The sequence below is a fragment of the Peromyscus californicus genome, unplaced genomic scaffold, assembly GCF_007827085.1.
Source record: "Peromyscus californicus insignis strain IS unplaced genomic scaffold, ASM782708v3 Scaffold_10__1_contigs__length_136768540, whole genome shotgun sequence".
In the NCBI taxonomy this organism is placed as follows: Eukaryota; Metazoa; Chordata; class Mammalia; order Rodentia; family Cricetidae; genus Peromyscus; species Peromyscus californicus.
In genome coordinates, this window is record NW_026294391.1 from 134837529 (window position 1) to 134857146 (window position 19618).

At 39.6% G+C, this 19618-nt stretch overlaps 1 pseudogene; it reads right to left on the reverse strand.

Moving 5' to 3' along the window:
* Nucleotides 1–11926: 11926 nt before the first annotated feature.
* Nucleotides 11927–13425, reverse strand: LOC128117857 (non-POU domain-containing octamer-binding protein-like; annotated as a pseudogene).
* Nucleotides 13426–19618: the final 6193 nt, after the last annotated feature.

Sequence of the window (19618 nt, forward strand, 5' to 3'; positions counted from 1 at the left end):
GCGTACGCTACCACTGCCCTGCTTTCCTATGGCTTGCTAATAGCTCTGACCCCCGGGCAACTTTATTTATTAACATACAAATAATATTTTAATACAAATAAAATATCACCATATTTCCCCTTTTCTATTTTAATAAAAAGGAAAAAAAAGAAAAAGCTTATAACTAATATAAGAAAAACTATATACAAAAGGACAATAACTATATACAATATATACAAGTAATAAATACCTAAACAATGTCTAGTCCATTTGTATTTGACAAATTCAGAGAAAATAATTTCATTATCTATCCTATTTTGGTAAGTCCAAAATGTATCCTAATTAATCTTCAACTATAACTAACTAACCTTCAACTATAACTAACTAATCTTCAAATCCCTCAGAGACCCAAGAAGGAAATAATATTAGCTAACAAAAATAAAAACAGGAAGTGCACATAAGCAACTTCCAAAAAATTTGTGAGTTGACAGAAACAGCCAGCTGCCTGGACAGTCACCTGAGGTTTCTCCGAAGTGCTGGGGCATCATCTTCAGCCTATAGGCTTAGCATATCTGACAGACTTATTTGTGAAGTAGGATGTACACAAGGTCAACAGTTCAACCTCACATTGAGTGAGAGTAGTCCATGTACCAGAAACACCTGAATTCCACTAGTGTCATGTCATGATTCAGGATTTTAAATTCTGGAAATTGTTGATGGTTTTTTAATTCAGCTGTCCATTCTTCTTGGCTGTGTATATATGGCTTCATCTCAGCATCCCATTCTTCTCCATATCCCTCCATCAAATGCCAGTCTACTATTGAGAGGCGTGAGCTTAGTTACTCGTCAAGAATAACTGTTTCAGCTGCTGTTCCATTGCACATCAGAGGCCATCGGCCCACTGCCTGTTCAGCTGCCTTCGAAGAAAAGGGCACTGTACCTTTTCCGAATTGCGAAGGCCACTTCAGGGATGGTGCCATATTGTCCTGGCCTCTGAAGATGCCTTTTGATAAAGCCATAACCACACTTGTTTTGGCAAGAATCAGTAGTCCTTTGTTTCATGTCCTGTCTGTTCATTTTGTCCTGTTGATTCGAGGATACTTTGTTGTCCAGTGGCTAACTTTTGCCACAATGAAAGCTAACTCCATATACAGTTTCTTCAATGCCCATATTTTCTCTGAAGTAGATTGGTACTGCCAGGAGCCGACATGTCTCGTAGTCATAACAAAAAAGAAAAATTTTCTAAGTTATTAAAACATTTTAAATGCCATATTCTGTAGATCTCTGAAGGGTTTGAAGATAACCTGTCTATCTAAAATATATCTACTCAATCTTGAAAACATACCTAATATAGCTACAAGTTTTATTATAATATCTAACTACTAACTTTCATTTCTTTATATCCTAATAGTTGGTAATAACATTCAAGGATCAGAAAATTGCATTACATTGTTAGATGAACGGTACAATTAGAAAAATATATATAACATTTTCTAACAATATCAATTTCAATATATATAATTTGCATACAATATAAAACAATCCAATCCAATGTAAAGTATTTATATTTTTCTTTTCTTTCTTTCTTTCTTTCTTTTTTTTTTAATAAGAACCTTAAATCTAATCTCCTTGCTTAGCCTTTTTCCTAACCCTTGACAACAACTTGTAACCAACCCCCCAATCAATGAAAATTATCCCAGACCCAAAACCCATTAAAAGACCAAAAAAAACCAACCGCCCCACACCACCTCTTTGGGAATGTGGGTGTCGTATTCTTGAAATTGCTTCCTGCTGGGTATGGGCGAAGGTATCTTTATCCTGAAAGAAAAATTTTAGGTTAATTGTCAAATTCTAGGAAAGGTAAATATATCCTTCGTTATCCAGTCTGTGTATAATGCCAAAGTTCAGGGTTTATCTCAAATCCTTATTCAAGTAGTCTTTGAGACTGGATCATCTCAGCTAGCTCTTCTCAAAATTGCTCTGAGCACTTTGTAGTTCAAAGCTGATCTGTAGATGATGTTTGTCAGCTTAGTGATGTTATTATTGTCCACATGGAATTGTTGTTGTTGTGGGGCCCCATCTTCTTCCTGGAGACTTCAGTTGATGTTAGGCCTAACCGTGATTTCCTGCAAAAAACTGACAAGAGATTCGAACACAAAGACTATATATGCGACTTTTTAGAATTAGTTAGTACTCTATATGACCATTTATATCTTAACAAAGTTTAAAATGTATATATATCTATATATTATATATATTGATCTTGTAAATTTTGATATAAAATTCATACTTTAAGAAAAGTTTAAAGAATCAGAATAGAATCAAAGAGTTGAGATTCGTAATAGAATAGTCCCTTAATTAATTTGACTTTTCTCCTGTCCCATAGCAGAAGATGGCTCTTTTCTTCTGGCATGATACAGGGAGTTTGCATTTTCCTTTTAACAACATGCTTGAGTTTAAAGAAGGAGAGAGCCATTCTCCAACTCCAAAGTCAGCTTTAAATTTTAATTGAACTGGGACTATTAGAAGTTAAATAGTGTTAAATCTTTAAAGAAAAGCAGAAACAAACATTTAGGAAGACATAAAATTTTTTTAGATAACATACCCATACGCCATTTCACTCTGTTTCTTAGGATAGATGATTTGTTCCTTTTCTTCAGTTGTCTCATTTGTCCAGTGTTCTTCAAATTCCTTAACCTTCATTCTCCTAAAAGACAAAAACAAAAACCTTTCCCCAAGGTTTTTTGGGGATGTTCCTTTTTGACAAGTTATCTGATTAAATGAAAAGGCATGTGTTACTGGTGTAAGTTAGTTTAAATTGGATGTTTACGATAGTTGATGAACTATCATCTCCTCTAATTAAGAGGTCTCTCTTGTTCAAATCGAACCTTTATCAATTTTGATGGTACCCACAGCTTATCTTCTCCTGTAGAAATAAAAGCAAAACCTCGTCCCCAACGTAACACATACCCTGGTTTCCATTCTGAGGTCAGCACATCCTTAAAGTATATAGGTTGATTTAATTCTGTAGTTTTTTCTATTATCCAATGTCTCTCTGCAGCTGTTGTTCCTTTCTCATTGGCATTGAGAAAATTCAAAGTTAATAGAGCATTATGTAATCTATTTCTGGGGGTTTTTGTTACTCCTTTTTGTTTATTTAGCATATCCTTTAGAGTTCTGTTTGATCTTTCTATAACTGCTTGACCTGTAGGATTATGTGGTATACTTGTAACATGGTTTATATTATAATAAGCAAAAAACTGTTTCATTTTAACAGAGACATATGATGGAGCATTATCAGTTTTGATTTGTGCAGGTATACCCATAATGGCCATAACTTCTAGCAAATGAGTGATTACAGAATCAGCTTTTTCAGAACTCAAAGCAGTTGCCCATTGAAATCCTGAATAAGTATCTATAGTGTGGTGTACATATTTCAGTTTTCCAAATTCTGCAAAGTGAAACACGTCCATCTGCCAGATTTCATTCCTCTGAGTACCCTTTGGGTTACATCCTGCTGGTAATGGTGTTTGATTGTAGAAGGAACAAGTAGGACATTTCTTTACTATTTCTTTGGCTTGTTGCCAGGTTATGGAAAAATCCTTTTTTAAACCTTTACTATTTACATGATGTTTTTTATGAAATTCTGAGGCCTCCAGCACATTTCCTATCAATAATTTATCAATCTCATCATTGCCTTGTGCTAGAGGGCCTGGCAGACCAGTATGGGATCGGATGTGAGTTATATATAAAGGATGACTCCTTTTTCTGATTGTATCTTGTAATTGAATAAATAATGAAGTTAATTCTGAAGCATCATGGATAAATTCTGCAGTCTCAATATGTAATACTACTCTTTCAGCATACTGAGAGTCAGTTACTATATTGAGAGGTTCTGAAAAATCCATTAATACCAACAGAATAGCATACAATTCTGATTTTTGAACTGAATTATAAGGACTTTGAACCACTTTACTTAAATTTTCTGATTTGTAACCTGCCTTTCCTTGTTTGTTGGCATCTGTATAAAATGTACAAACTCCAGATATGGGTTTTTTCCTCACAATTCGAGGCAAGATCCAATCAGCTCTCTTTATAAGATCAATTCTATTGCTTTTGGGATATTTGCTGTTAATTTCTCCCAAAAAATTACTACAAGCTTTTTGCCAAGCTTCATTTTCTATCCATAATTTTTCAATGTCCTCCTTAGTTAAAGGTACGACAATTTCTGCTGGGTCTATTCCTGCTAATTGACGAAGTCTCAATTTTCCTTTCCAAATCAAGTCAGAGATTTTTTCCACATAAGTTTTTAATTTTTTATTTGGTTTATTTGGTAAAAATATCCATTCCAATATAATATCTTCCCTTTGCATTAATAATCCTGTTGGGGAATGCCTAGAAGGTAAAATAACCAAAATGCAATCCAGCTTTGGATTAATACGATCTACGTGCCCTTCATGTACTTTCTTTTCTACCAAGGCCAATTCTTTCTCAGCTTCAGGTGATAATTCTCTTGGACTATTTAAGTCCTTATCACCTTCTAAAGTTTTAAACAAATTATTCAGTTCATCATTTTTTACCCCAACAATAGTTCTTAGATGAGAAATGTCTCCAAATAATCTTTGAAAGTCATTAAGAGTCTGTAGTCGATCTCTCCTAATTTGCACTTTTTGAGGTCTAATTTTTTGAAGTTCTATTTTATATCCTAAATAATTAATAGAATCTCCTCTTTGTACCTTTTCTAAAGCAATTTGTAATCCCCAGCAAGGCAAAATTTTCTTTACTTTTTCAAACATTCTTTCTAAAGTATCTGCATTTGAATCAGCTAATAAAATGTCATCCATATAATGATAAATTATAGATTTAGGAAATTTTTTACGTACCACTTCTAATGGCTGTTTTACAAAATATTGGCACAAAGTTGGGCTATTCAACATTCCCTGTGGGAGAACCCTCCATTGAAATCTTTTAACCGGTTGAGAATTATTATAAGTAGGCACTGTGAAAGCAAATCTTTCTCTGTCTTTTTCTTGTAAGGGTATTGAAAAGAAACAGTCTTTTAAATCAATAACTATGAGAGGCCAGCCTTTTGGTAACAGAGTAGGTAAAGGAATTCCAGATTGTAAAGAGCCCATTGGCTGAATTACTTTGTTAATTGCTCTAAGGTCTGTTACCATTCTCCATTTACCAGATTTTTTTTTTATAACAAATACAGGAGAATTCCAAGGGCTGGTTGATTCTTCAATATGATGAGCATTTAACTGTTCTTCCACCAGCTCTTGTAAAGCCTGGAGTTTCTCTGTTGTTAAAGGCCATTGGTGAACCCATACAGGCTTGTCTGTTGACCATTTTAAAGGTAGAGCTGTTAATGTTTTTGGAAGATTATCAGTTGTTGTGCCCTGTTCTTGTATGACATGGATGGCTGGTGAGCACTCATTAGAATAATATCTTTTAATATTTCTCTCAGAAACATGTACTAATTTATGATTTGTTTCTGAGATTGGAGGGATATTAATCTGAGTATTCCATTGTTGTAACAAGTCTCGACCCCACAGGTTCATAGCTATGTTAGCCATATATGGTTTTAATTTTCCTTTCTGTCCTTCTGGACCTATACATTCAAGCCATCTTACACTTTGTTTCACTCTAGATAATGTCCCAATTCCTAAGAGTTGAATGTTTACCTCCTGAAGAGGCCAAGTTGGATGCCAAAATTCTGGTGCAATTATGGTAATGTCAGCACCTGTGTCTACCAGACCAGACAACAAAACACCATTTATTTTTATTGTTAGTTTTGGTCTTTGTTCATTAATAGAAGTTTGCCAAAAAATTTTCTTTATGTTTTTTCCTGTATTTCCTATTTTCTCTGTTTCATCATCTCGACTAACATGATTTATTCCAAGAGACATTTGGTTATTTAGTTGCTTTGAGTAGGGGTTTCCTCTACAACTGCAGGAAAGGTTTGAACTGGATTTACTGTGGGGGCCTGCCTGAGGCCCCTCTGGGAGTTTCCCGAAGCTCGAGGCAGAGGGTTACCCTGTCTGTCCCTTGTTGATCTACATTCGTTGGTCCAGTGTTTTCCCTTACCACACCTTCTGCATACTCCAGAAGGAAGGGGCATTCTGTTGCCAGTGTTCCTTGAATAAACATTATTTCTAGGAATGACCTGTTTACAATCCCTTTTCAAATGTCCTTGCTTTCCACATCCAAAACATCTAACATTGCTCAAACCTTTTGAAATTGCTTTTCCTACCCACATATCATCATGGTCATAAGCCTCTACATTAACTGTATCTCTAATCCAATCTTCCAAAGGTGCAGATCTTGCCTTTAACGGCCTAATTATTCTTTTGCACGCTGCATTTGCATTCTCAAAGGCTAAAGATTCAATTATTATCTGACTAGCCTCTGAATTCGGGACCATTTTTTGTACTGCTGAAGTCAATCTTTGTAAGAAATCTGTGAAAGATTCTTTGGGGCCCTGTATAACCTTTGTAAATGACTCAGTTTTTTTTCCTGGTTCTTCAACTCTGTCCCATGCATTCAAAGCTGCCGTTTTACATAGAAGTAGGGTTTGGACATCATATGAACATTGTGTTTGTACTGAAGCATATTGGCCTTCGCCAATAAGCTGATCCTGGCAGACTTGTATTCCGCTATCCCTCCATTGTCTTTCTATATGTTTAGCCTCATTACTGAACCACATTTTCCACTGGAGATTTTGTCCGGGTTCAAGAACAGCCTGTGCCAATTCCCGCCAGTCCTTTGGTATAATCCTATTACAAGTTGACCAGGTGTTTAACATTTGCTTTACATATGGGGAGTGCATGCCATAAGATGCTATTGCCTCCTTAAATCTTCGTAAGTCTAACATTTCAACTGGAACCCAAGTATTTTGTTCATTCTCTTCATCAGGTAGCTGCTGTACGGCTACTGGATAAATTAAGGGTGATTGTGTGAAAACTGGCTTTCTTTCTGTAACCTTATGATCTAATTTTGAAACAACTTCACTATTTATTTCTTCTGTCTGAATTTGAATTTCTCTATAATTCATTTTTACCGGTTTAACAAGTTTTTCTAAGACTGTTATCCTGGCACTTAAGTTGACGATCTTTTTAAATAGTAAAATGAGGATAAGAAAAGTAATAAACTGAATAATTCGATCAATATTAATCTTTTCATATAGTTGTTCCATTGTCAGAGTGCCTAAAATTTCAAACAAAGCCCAATTTTCTTCCAATGTACACATAAAGCCCATTTTTTTTTAATGTAGAAAAAAATTCTCTTTTAAATAGATATGTTAATTGACTTACCAAGTCTGGGTAGAACAGTAGAATCCCAGGGAATTTCACAGCCACCTGGTGTTCGAGGTGTGAATCCAGCAAGAGAGAGAGAGAGAGAGAGAGAGAGAGAGAGAGAGAGAAAGTGTAGCCGCTTGAGCTGAGTCAAGCCTTGGCTTTACAGGCAGGGGCCCTGTTCAGCAGGGCAGGTCTGAGTTGTTTGTAGCAGTTGCAAGTAGCTCCAGCTGCGGGTCAGTCAGGCCTGGGCCCAAGCTAGGCAGCCGGGCCGCCCAGGCTGGAAACCGGACCTGCCGCCAAGCCAAGCCAAGCGGTTTTTAATGAATTCTTGTCACGTTGGGCGCCAAATGTAGATGTATCCAACCTTCTTATTAAATAATAAACACAGAACCAATGCAAAGAAGAAAGCCAAGAGGTCAGAGCTAAGAGCTAAAACCTTACCCTTCCTCCTGCGGTGGTCCTACCTCTCCGAACCAGAGCTACCCCTGTGTTAAAGTCTTTATATAGAGTTCCTGTCCTGCCTTCTCATTGGTTGTAAACCCAACCACATGACCGCCTCCTCACAGCCTGTCTGTATAGGCCTCCAGGTTTTCCATGATTGGTATTAAGATTAAAGGCATGTGTATCCAATAATGGCTGTATCCCTGAACACACAGAGACTTACCCAGCTCTGCCTACCAAGTGCTGGAATTACAAGCATACGCTACCACTGCCCTGCTTTCCTATGGCTTGCTAATAGCTCTGACCCCCGGGCAACTTTATTTATTAACATACAAATAATATTTTAATACAAATAAAATATCACCATAAACCTCTCCTTGCTTTTGTCTCCAAAAGACCTGTGCTTCCACTCTGCCAAACCAGAAAAGGCTGTACCAGCCACTCCAAATACCTCCCTACTACTTCCTGTGTCTCTCTATGTCTTCCAGATGTTCTCTGATGTTCTATGATTGCTTTCTGTCAACTAGTTGCTAACTCAGCTGTGGTGGTATTGTATTCCCCAATATATTGTGCACCCTAATAAACTTATCTGGGGTCAGAGAACAGAACAGCCACTAGACAGATACAGAGGCTAGAAAATGGTGGCACTCACACCTTTAATCCTAGCATTCCAGAGGCAGAGATCCATCTGGATCTCTGTGAGTTCAAAGCCACACTGGAAACAGCCAGGCATGGTGACTCATGTCTTTAATCCCAGGAAGTGATGGCAGAAAGCAAAAAAGTGTATAAGGTGTGAAAACCAAGAACTAGAGCTGGTTAAGCTTTTAGGCTTTTGAGCAACAGTTCAGCTGAGATCCATTTGGATGAGGACTGAGAGGCTTCCAGTCTGAGGAAACAGGATCAGCTGAGGAACTGGTAAGGTAAGGAGGCTGTGGCTTGTTCTGCTCCTCTGATCTTCCAGCATTAACCCAATACCTGGCTCAGGGTTTGATTTTATTTATTAATAAGACCTTCTAACAATTCGTGCTACATCTGGCACCCAACGTTTGTGGTATGAATTCTCAAAAAAGCCACTTGCCTGTGGCCTTGTGGGCCCCAGCTCAGACCTGAGCTACACGTTGCCGGTTGTGGTGGCGCACTAGTTGGATTTGCTGAAGGAGGCAGAGGCAGGAGGGTCCCGAGTTTGAGGCCGGCCTAAGAGCCTTGCTGAGGAGAAGCTGTGACCAGGGCTGGACCTGGCCACAAAAGGTGATGGTGGGACCATGGAGGCATCAGATGCTGCTCTGAGTTGCTGGCTGCTTTTCATCATGTTGGTGACTGCGGTGATGCTGCTACCTGGGATGAAGGATTTACTGCTGCTTGTTCAGAGAAGAATTACCAGTACCATCATGTTACAAGAAAGCATCAGCAAAGGTCAGTTTGGAAAAGTTTGGCAAGACAAATGGTGGGGAGAAATTGCTGTGAAGATTTTCTCTTCTAGGGAAGAACACTCATGGTTCTGAGAGACACATTTATCAGACTGTGATTGCTCCAAACCACAGTGAAGACACACACACACACACACACACACACACACACACACACACACACACACAAATTCTGCAGGGAACCATGACCACACCTAACAGCAACTTTGAAATCTTCAAAAGGATGACGGGCCCCCACAAAGATGATTCCACATGAACTATGGTAAAGCCATTAAGCTGATTAACACCATGGAAAAATCGACTTTGGACTACAAACTGTTCAGGACAATTTGAAGATGGCTTGCTGAGATGATCCAGATTCACAGACAACTCGAGCAAGGACTTGAGACAAGCCCTACATCTTCCCATTATGCAGAGACTGGACAACAAATGATACAGCTACCTCTCCCAGGACTTGAAAACTAACCCAAAAATTTTCTTTTCGGTGTCCCCTAAAGATGTCTTCACCCCCAGAAAGCAGGAAGTAATTTTAAGAAAACTATGCCAATATTCCCAAGAGGTGGGGTGGGTGTTTTTTGGGTGGTTTAATGAGTTATGGATATTGTCATTGTTTACGATGGTTGGTTACAAGTTGTTAATTGCTAATGGTCAGGGAAAAAGCTGAATGAGGAGATCAGATTCAGAGTATTTGTTAAAAAAAGAAAAAAGAGAATATAGATTTGAGGTAGATCATTGACTCTACTCTGAGAAAAAAGATAAAAAAAAATAGGATAAATGGGTAGATCATTGAATCTACTCTAAAAAGAAAAAGGGGAATATATAAAAATGACAAAAGGTAGATTATTGAATCTATTATGAAAAGAAAAAAGAGAGAATATGGATATGATAAGATAAAAAGGAACTACTTGTTTTAAATAGGATAAGTAATGAAATTTTTTTCTGAGTTTATCAAATGTTACTGGACTGGACGTTGTTATATATTAACGGAGTTTTTTGTCTGAATCTGTCAAATGTAAATGGACTAGACATAGTTAATGTAATTCTTGACTGTATATATTGTATATACTTATTGGATACAGTTTTTTCTTGTATTAGTTAAGCTTTTTTAATTTTAGACAAAAAGGGGAAATGTGGTGATATTGTATTCCCCAATATATCATGCACCCTAATAAATTTATCTGGGGTCAGAGAACAGAACAGCCACTAGACAGATATAGAGGCCAGAAAATGGTGGCACTCACAACTTTAATCCTAGCATTCAAGAGGCAGAGATCCATCTGGATCTCTGTGAGTTCAAAGTCACACTGGAAACAGTTAGGCATGGTAACAAGAGCCTTTAATCCCAGGAAGTGATGGCAGAAAGCAGAAAGGTATATAAGGCATGAAAACCAAGAACTAGAGCTGGTTAAGTTTTTAGGCTTTTGAGCAGCGACTCAGCTGAGACCCATTCTGGATGAGGACTCAGAGCCTTTCAGTCTGAGGAAACGGGATCAGCTGAGGAACTGGCAAGGTGAGGTGGCTGTGGCTTGTTCTGCTTCTCTGATCTTCCAGCATTCACCCCAATACCTGGCTCCAGGTTTGATTTTATTAATAAGACCTTCTAACAATTCATGCTACACTCAGCCTCCTGACCCAAGGTTAATTTTATGTAATCAATGCAAATGCAAACTCGGGGCTCACAGTGTGATCAAATATCCCCCCAACATTAACCCAAGATTTTTTTTAAAAAAGAGATATATTAAAATGAAAAACTCCAATAACTCCATCAGACTCCATAAGCCCAGGTACAGTCCACACCAGTTTGAAGAACAGGTGAGTGACCTGCCTCCCAGCTGAGCTGCCCTACTCCCCAAACCTTGATCTCCAGGGCATATCCTTTGGCCCTCTCCCTCCCATCTCTGCACCAGCACCACTGCTGGGCCCTGCCCCCAACTCTGGGTGGAATTCCACTGCTCTGATGCAATCCTCAACAGTGACCCACCTGCCTACTCTACTGCCCTCACCCCCTGGATTCTGTTCCCCCAAGACCCACTCTACTCTCTAACCCCTCCCACCTCATCATCTTCCCCACAGCCATCCCTTCCCCACAACTCTGGCAGACTTCTAGGTCCAGGCACAATCCACACCAGTTGAAAGAACAGGTGAGTGACCTGCCTCCCAACTGAACTGCTCCACTCCCCAGACCCTGATCCCCAGGCCACATCTCATGGCCCTCCCCGTTGCCATGATCATAATGGACTGAACCTCTGAAACTGTAAGTGAGCCACCCTCAATTAGATATTTTCTTTATAAGAGTTGCTGTGGTCATGATGTCTCTTCACAGCAGTAGAAACCCTAACTAAGACAGAAGTTGGTACCAAGGTAATGGGGTATTGCTGTGATAGGCCTGACCTTGCTTTTGTTTGGAGTAATTTAGACTTTGGTACTTTGAGTTAGGAAAGCAGTGGAATACTTTAAGCACTACTTAATGGGGCATACTAGTAGAAGCATGGAAGACAATGGCATTCATAATGATTAAAATGTCAGGAGCTGGCTCAAGAGGTTTCAGAGAATGCACCAGACAGACTTGATAAAGCAATATACCACAGACTTTGATTTGTTAAATACCACCCCTCCCTTGGCCTCTGGCTCCAAGCATACTCCCTAGAATAGTACAGGCAAGGAAGACTTATCTATTGGGAAGAATTCCTAACACTTTTCCAGGGTAGAATTCTGGCTAGTCCAAAAAGGACCCTTCTTTTAAGGATTGTGGGAAACTAGACACTGCAACTTTATTTAGTATCAGTGGCATTTATTTGAAGCAAATTCAGCTCCAGGAGCTGGACAGTTGAATGCAGGAGGAGTTCCACTAATTCCTTTGATTTGTAGCAGCTTGGCCAAACCATTCAGTTTTTGGTGGGGTCAATCCCAGGCCTCCATCTGGCATCATAGTGTCAAGTCCTGGAAGAGTTGGGATACCAGTTGGCTCAGGAGCAGTAGGCATGGTGCCTCTATTGTTTAAGCCCATAACACCTCCCAAAGCCATTTGGTCCATCCGTATCTCTTGTTCCCTCAAATCAGGGAAGGTTCCCTTGAATCCTTCCTGCTGTCGTTGCATCATTTCTTCTTGTTGCTGCAGCATTTCTTCTTCAAGGTGCCTGCGCTCATCTTCCTGCCTGAACCTCTTTGTTGCTGAACCTCTTGGTTATGCAGTTCCTCCATTCTCTGAAGCTCTTCTTGACACCTCATCAAATCCTGCCTCATTAGCATAACCTGGTGCACAAGGCATGCTGCCTCCATCTCCATCTTCAGCTTCTCACGAGCCTCCCTGATATTTGGGTGCAGTTGATCCTGCTGTTGCTCTTCCATCTCAATGAGTGTCTTCTAGTGGGTGACACTGGCTGTGCAAATCTGGGTGGCTGTTCTTGCTCCTTGTGAAATTGCTGGGGGGGGTTGGTTTTATGTTTGTTTGTTTTTGTTTGTTCGTTTTTATCAGCAGCTTCTCTGCAAGTTCCTCTTCATCATCTAAGTGGTCCACAGGCTCCACAATCACAGGCCGAGGAAATGTGTTTAGCAAGAATGAGCCTTCAGTGCATCTGTCCAGAGGTTTCTGAGTAGCTGGATTCCCTGAGACCTCAACAGTACTTTTCCCTGAGGGCTTTCCTCAGTCATCCACAATTACCACAGCCCTCTCCACCTGGCCAAACACAGAAAAGACTGCTCTTCCAGAGGTCCTGAGTTCAATTCCCAGCAACCACATGGTAGCTCACAACCATCTATAATGAGATCTGGTCCCCTCTTCTGGCATGCAGGCAGAACACTGTATAGATAATAAATAAATTCTTAAAAAAAAAAAAAGACAAAGCCTTTATCCTTAAGAGCGAAAACTTTGCCTGCTTTCTTATAGTTCTCAGAAAGTTTCCTCATTTCCTCCTCAGTGACATCAGGGGAAGATTGTCCACAAAGAGACGGCTACTCTAGGTAAAGGTCTTTCCTGATTTCCTAAAATTCTTCAGGTCAATAGTTAAGATTTCATTCTGTCTGCTGGCCTGCTGTCCATTTGCAGGTATTGGTAGGGTGGCTGCTGCTGCTGTTGCTGCTTCTTGTGGTGATGTTGATGATGCTTCCTTGGAGTATGGTTCTGCTTCTCCAAGTTAAAGCTTTTATTGCTCTGCAGTTTTGAACCCTTGACTTAATTTGAACACAGCAAAGTGTCTATCTCCTGCTCTTCTCTAACCTCCACTTCCTCTGCACACAGTTCTTTGCTCATAGTAAAAGTGACGCTGCACAGCCTCCACCATCCCGAGCTCTAGTTATCATTCCTTATGGAACTTTTTTATTATTTTATAATTTGATTTAATTTTACATATCAGCCACTGATTCCCCTGTCCTCCCTCCTCCCACCGCCGCCCACCCCCCCGCCTTCCCCCCCAGCCCACCCCCCATTCCCATCTCCTCCAGGGCAAGGACTCCCCTGGGGATTCAGCTCAACCTGGTAGATTCAGTCCAGGCAGGTCCAGTCCACTGCTCCCAGGCTGAACAAAGTGTTCCAGCATAGGCCCCAGGTTCCAAACAGCCAGCTCATGCACCAAGGACAGATCCCGGTCCCACTGCCTGGGGGCCTCCCAAACAGTTCAAGCTGATCAACTGTCTCACTTATCCAGAGGGCCTTATCCAGTTGGAGGCTCCTCAGCTATTGGTTCATAGTTCATTTTTAAAATCTTAAGTAGGTGTTGAATTTTATCAAATGCCTTTTCCTGCATGTATTAGGATAATCACATGATTTCTTCTTAAAATTGTAATTGGTTTCTAATTTTAAAGCATATTTGTTTTCTTAGAATAAAGCTCAACTTGGTGGGGTTTGAGAGAGGGCTCAGCACTTAAGAGTGCTTGTTTCTCTTGCAGAGGACCCAAGTTTGGATCCTAGCACTCATGTTCAGTGGCTTATAATTGTTTGTAACTCGGCTCCAGAGGTCTGATGCCATCTTCTGGCCTCTGCAGGCACCTGCACACACACACATTCTCTCTCTCTCTCTCTCTCTCTCTCTCTCTCTCTCTCTCTCTCTCTCTCACACACACACACACACACACACACACACACACACACACATACACAAACACACACACACCTAAAAATAAATTGTCAATGATATATAATCATATACTTCTGGATTCAGTTTATCCAGAAAATAAATTCTCACATTTATTCTCATAACTTATGTCATATATTTCTGTTTATTATTATATTAGCTATTTTATTCTAATAAAATAAATATGACCAAAGTTCTTACTTTTCCATGTATGATTCAATCTGCTAACCCATTAAACATTTGGTAGAATTCATCTGGTAAAGCATTTAGCCTGTTTTATTTTTATTTGATTGTTTTTTTTTTTTTTTTTTTTTTAAAGATTTATTTATTAATTATGTATACAATGTTCTGCCTGCGTGTACGCCTGCAGGCCAGAAGAGGGCACCAGATCTCATTACAGATGGTTGTGAGCCACCATGTGGTTGCTGGGAATTGAACTCAGGACCTCTGGAAGAACAGCCAGTGCTCTTAACCGCTGAGCCATCTCTCCAGCCCTATTTGATTGTTTTTGGAGGGAGGGTATTAAACATACTTTCTTTAAGGTTATGAGACTCTATCTAGAATTTTATTTCTATAGTTAGTTTGACAAGCTGTATTTTTCTATCATTTTACTTTTGTTTTCAAGTTTACTCACAGTTCTTCATAAAGTTGTTTTAAAAAATCTCAGGCTGGAGAGATGTCTCAGTTTTTAAGAGCACTGGCTGCTCTTCCAGAGGTCCTGAGTTCTATTCCTAGCACCCACATGGTGGCTCAAAACATCTATAATGGGATCTGATGTCCTCTTTTGGTGTGCAGATGTACATGCAGCCAGAGCACTCATATAACATAAAATACATAAATACATAAATCTTTTTTAAAATCTTACTAGGAACTAAAGAGATAGCTCAGTGCAAACATGAGGACTTGAGTTCAGGTCTCAGTCTCTAGCACTTACATTAAAAATCCAAGTGGCCGATCCGGACCAGAGGTGTGTGCCTGGGGTCATACCCAGAAAGGCCTGCCCCTAGGTCCCATCCCTGGGCACTAGCCATTTCGGAGAACACCTGCCCAACTTAGCCCCAGTTTCTGGCCATCGGGCGGGCCCCAGCAGGAAGGTTGCCCTTCTCCTAGACCCCCCGGCATACCCTGCAATCTCCACGCCCTGCCCCCACACCCATCCACCCGAGACCCCAGCCTCTTCCTGAGATTTAGAGACCAGCCCCCAGCTCCCAACCTGCCCCGGACCTCCCATCTGGACCAGAGCTCCCATTCTGCCCAGAGTCCCCATCTGGACAAGAGAGAGAGGCTTCCTGAATCTGTCAGCTCTGTCTGGACCAAGCACGCTGGCTGATAAGATCAAGAACAAATCCACAAGGAAATGGGCAGACATCAAGGCAGAAGTAATACAACAAAATAAAGAGCAATACAGCATCACCAGAACCTAGCCCTCCTCCAACAGCAAGATCTGAACATCACAAAATGGAAGAAGCAGAAGAAAGCAACCTTAAGAATACCATCATGAAGATGCTAGAGACCTTTAAAGAAGAAATCAAAAATGAAATGGAGGAAAAGACAAATAAAAAATGGGAAGAACACTATTAAAAAACTAGAGGAAGTCGGGCGTTGGTGGCGCACGCCTTTAATCCCAGCACTTGGGAGGCAGAGCCAGGTGGATCTCTGTGAGTTCGAGGCCAGCCTGGGCTACCAAGTGAGCTCCAGGAAAGGCGCAAAGCTACACAGAGAAACCCTGTCTCGAAAAACCAAAAAAAAAAAAAAAAACTAGAGGAAAAGACAAATAAAGCAGAAGAAAACAATAAATCCCTGAAAGAAAACCATGAAAAAACAATTAAACAGGTGAAGGAAACAGTTCAAGACCCTAAAAGGGAAATAGAAAAAATGAAGAAGACACAAACAGAGGGAATGTTGGAAATAGAAAATCTGAGTAAGTGAACAGGAACTACAGATGCAAGCATAACCAACAGAATGCAAGAGATGGAAGACAGAATCTCTGGCGTTGAAAATACAGTAGAAGAAATAGATTCCTCAGTCAAAGAAAACACTAAAGCCAACAAAGTCATGACCCAAAATGTCCAGGAAATTTGGGACACCATGAAAAGACCAAACCTATGAATAATAGGGATAGAGGAAGGAGAAGAATACCAACTCAAAGGCATAGAAAATATATTCAACAAGATCATAGAAGAAAACTTTCCCAACTTAAAGAAGGAAATACCTGTGAAGATACAAGAAGCCTATAGAACACCAAACAGACTAGACCCCCCAAAAAAGTCCCCTCGCCACATAATAATTAAACAACTCAACCTACAGAATAAAGAAAGAATATTAAGAGCAGCAAAGGAAAAAGGCCAAGTGACTTATAAAGGCAAACCCATCAGAATAACACCCGATTTCTCAATGGAGACTTTGAAAGCCAGAAGGACATGGACAGATGTAATGCATACACTAAGAGACCATGGATGCCAGCCTAGACTAATATACCCAGCAAAACTTTCAATCATCATAGATGGAGTGAACAAGACATTCCAAGACAAAGCCAGATTTAAATAATACTTATCCACAAACCCAGCCCTACAGAAAGCATTAGAAGGAAAATTCCAACCTAAGGAAGTCAGATACATCCTCGAAAACACAGGCAACAGATAACACCACAGCAGTAAACCCCAAAGAAGAGAAGTACACACACACACACTACCACCAAAAAAAAAAAAATAACAGGAATGAACAATCACTGGTCATTAATATCCCTTAATATCAATGGACTTAATTCACCTATAAAAAGACACAGGCTAACAGAATGGATAAGAAAGCAGGACCCATCTTTCTGCTGTATACAAGAAACACACCTCTGTGTTGGTATTGTGCTCCCCAAAATATTGTGCACCCTAATAAACTTATCTGGGGTCAGAGAATAGGACAGCCACAATATTAAACATAAAGGATAGGCAGTGGTAGCACACGCCTTTAATCCTAGCATTCAAGAGGCAGAAATCCCTCTGGATCTCTGTGAGTTCAAGGCCACATTGGAAACAGCCAGGCATAGTGACACACACCTTCAATCCCAAGAAGTGAGCCTTTAATCCCAGGGAGTGATGGCAGAAGGCAGAAAGATATATAAGGCGTGGAGGCCAGAAACTAGAAGCATTTGGCTGGTTAAGCTTTCAGGCTTTTGAGCAACAGTTCAGCTGCGACCCATTCTGGATGAGGACTCAGAGGCTTCCAGTCTGAGGAAACAGGATCAGCTGAGGAACTGTCGAGGTGAGGAAGCTGTGGCTTGTTCTGCTTCTCTGATCTTCCAGCATTCACCCCAATACCTGGCTTCAAGTTTGTTTTTTATTAATAAGACCTGTTAAGATTCCTGCTACACACCTCAAATTCAAAGACAGACACTACCTAAGAATAAAAGGCTGGGAAAAGACTTTCCAATCAAATGGTCTTAAGAAGCAAGTGGGTCAAGCCATCCTAATATCCAGCAAAATAAACTTCAAACTAAAATCAATCAAAAGAGATCAAGAAGGGCATTACATACTTATCACAGGAAAGATCCACCAAGATGAAGTTTCAATTCTGAACATTTATACCCCAAAAACAAGGGCACCCACATAAGTAAAAGAAATATTACTAAAGCTTAAATCACATATAAAACCCCACACATTAATAGTGGGAGACTTCAACACCCCACTTTCACCACTGGACAGATCAGCCAAATTGAAACTTAACAGAGAAATAAAGGACTTAACTGATGTTATGACTCAAATGGACTTAATCGATATCTACAGAACATTCCATCCTAACAAAAAAGAATATACCTTTTTCTCAGCACCCCATGGAACCTTCTCTAAAATCGACCATATACTTGGACACAAATCAAATCTCAACAGATACAAAATAATTGGAATAACCTCCTGCATTCTATCAGACCACCATGGCTTAAAGTTAGATTTCAACAACAACAAAAACTACAGAAAGCCTACAATCTCATGGAAACTGAATAATACTCAACTGAATCACCAATGGGTTAAGGAAGAAATAAAAAAAGAAATTAAAGACTTCCTAAAGATCAATGAAAATGAATATACCACATACCTAAAATTAAGGGACACTATGAAAGCAGTGCTAAGAGGGAAATTCATAGCACTAAATGCCCACATAAAGAAGTTGGAGAAATCTCACACTAGTGACTTAACAGCACACCTGAAAGCTCTAGAAGAAGAAGAAGAAGAAGCAAACTCACCCAGGAGGAATAGACGCCAGAAAATAATCAAATTGAGAGCTGAAATCAATAAAATAGAAACAAAGAGAACAATACAAAGAATCAATGAAACAAAGAGTTGGTTCTGTGATAAAATCAACAAGATAGACAAACCCTTATCCAAACTAACCAAAAGACAGAGAGAGAGCATCCAAATTAACAAAATCAGAAATGAAAAGAGAGACATGACAACAGACAATGAGGAAATCCAGAGAATCATCAGGTCATACTTCAAAAACCTCTACTCCACAAAACTAGAAAATCTAAAAGCAATGGATAATTTTCTGGATAGATACCACATACCTAAGTTAAATCAAGACCAGATAAACTATTTAAATAGGCCAATAACCCCTAAGGAAATAGAATCAGTCATTAAAAGTCTCCCAACCAAAAAAAGCCCAGGACCAGATGGTTTCGGTGCAGAATTCTACCAGATCTTCAAAGAAGAGTTAATATCAATACACTTTAAATTTTTCCACACAATAGAAACAGAAGGAACATTACCAAACTCCTTCTTTGAGGCTACAATTACCCTGATTCCTAAACCAAACAAAGTTGCAACAAAGAAAGAGAACTACAGACCGATCTCCCTCATGAACATTGATGCAAAAATACTCAATAAAATACTGGCAAACCAAATCCAAGAACACATCAAAACAATTATCCACCATGATCAAGTAGGCTTGATGCAAGAGATCCAGGGATGCAAGAGTGGTTCAACATACCAAAGTCCATCAATGTAATACACCATATAAACAAACTGAAAGAAAAAAACCACATGATCATCTCACTAGATGCTGAAAAGGCATTTGACAAAATCCAACACCCCTTCATGATAAAGGTTTTGGAGAGATCAGGAATACAGGGAACATACCTAAACATAATAAAGGCAATTTACAGCAAGCCAACAGCCAACATCAAATTAAATGGAGAGAAACTCAAAGCGATTCCACTAAAATCAGGAACAAGACAAGGCTGTCCCCTCTCCCCATACTTATTCAATATAGTACTTGAAGTTCTAGCCAGAGCAATAAGACAACATAAGGAGATTAAGGGGATACAATTTGGAAAGGAAGAAGTCAAGCTTTCGCTATTTGCAGATGACATGATAATATACATGAGTGACCCCAAAAATTCGACCAAGGAACTGATACA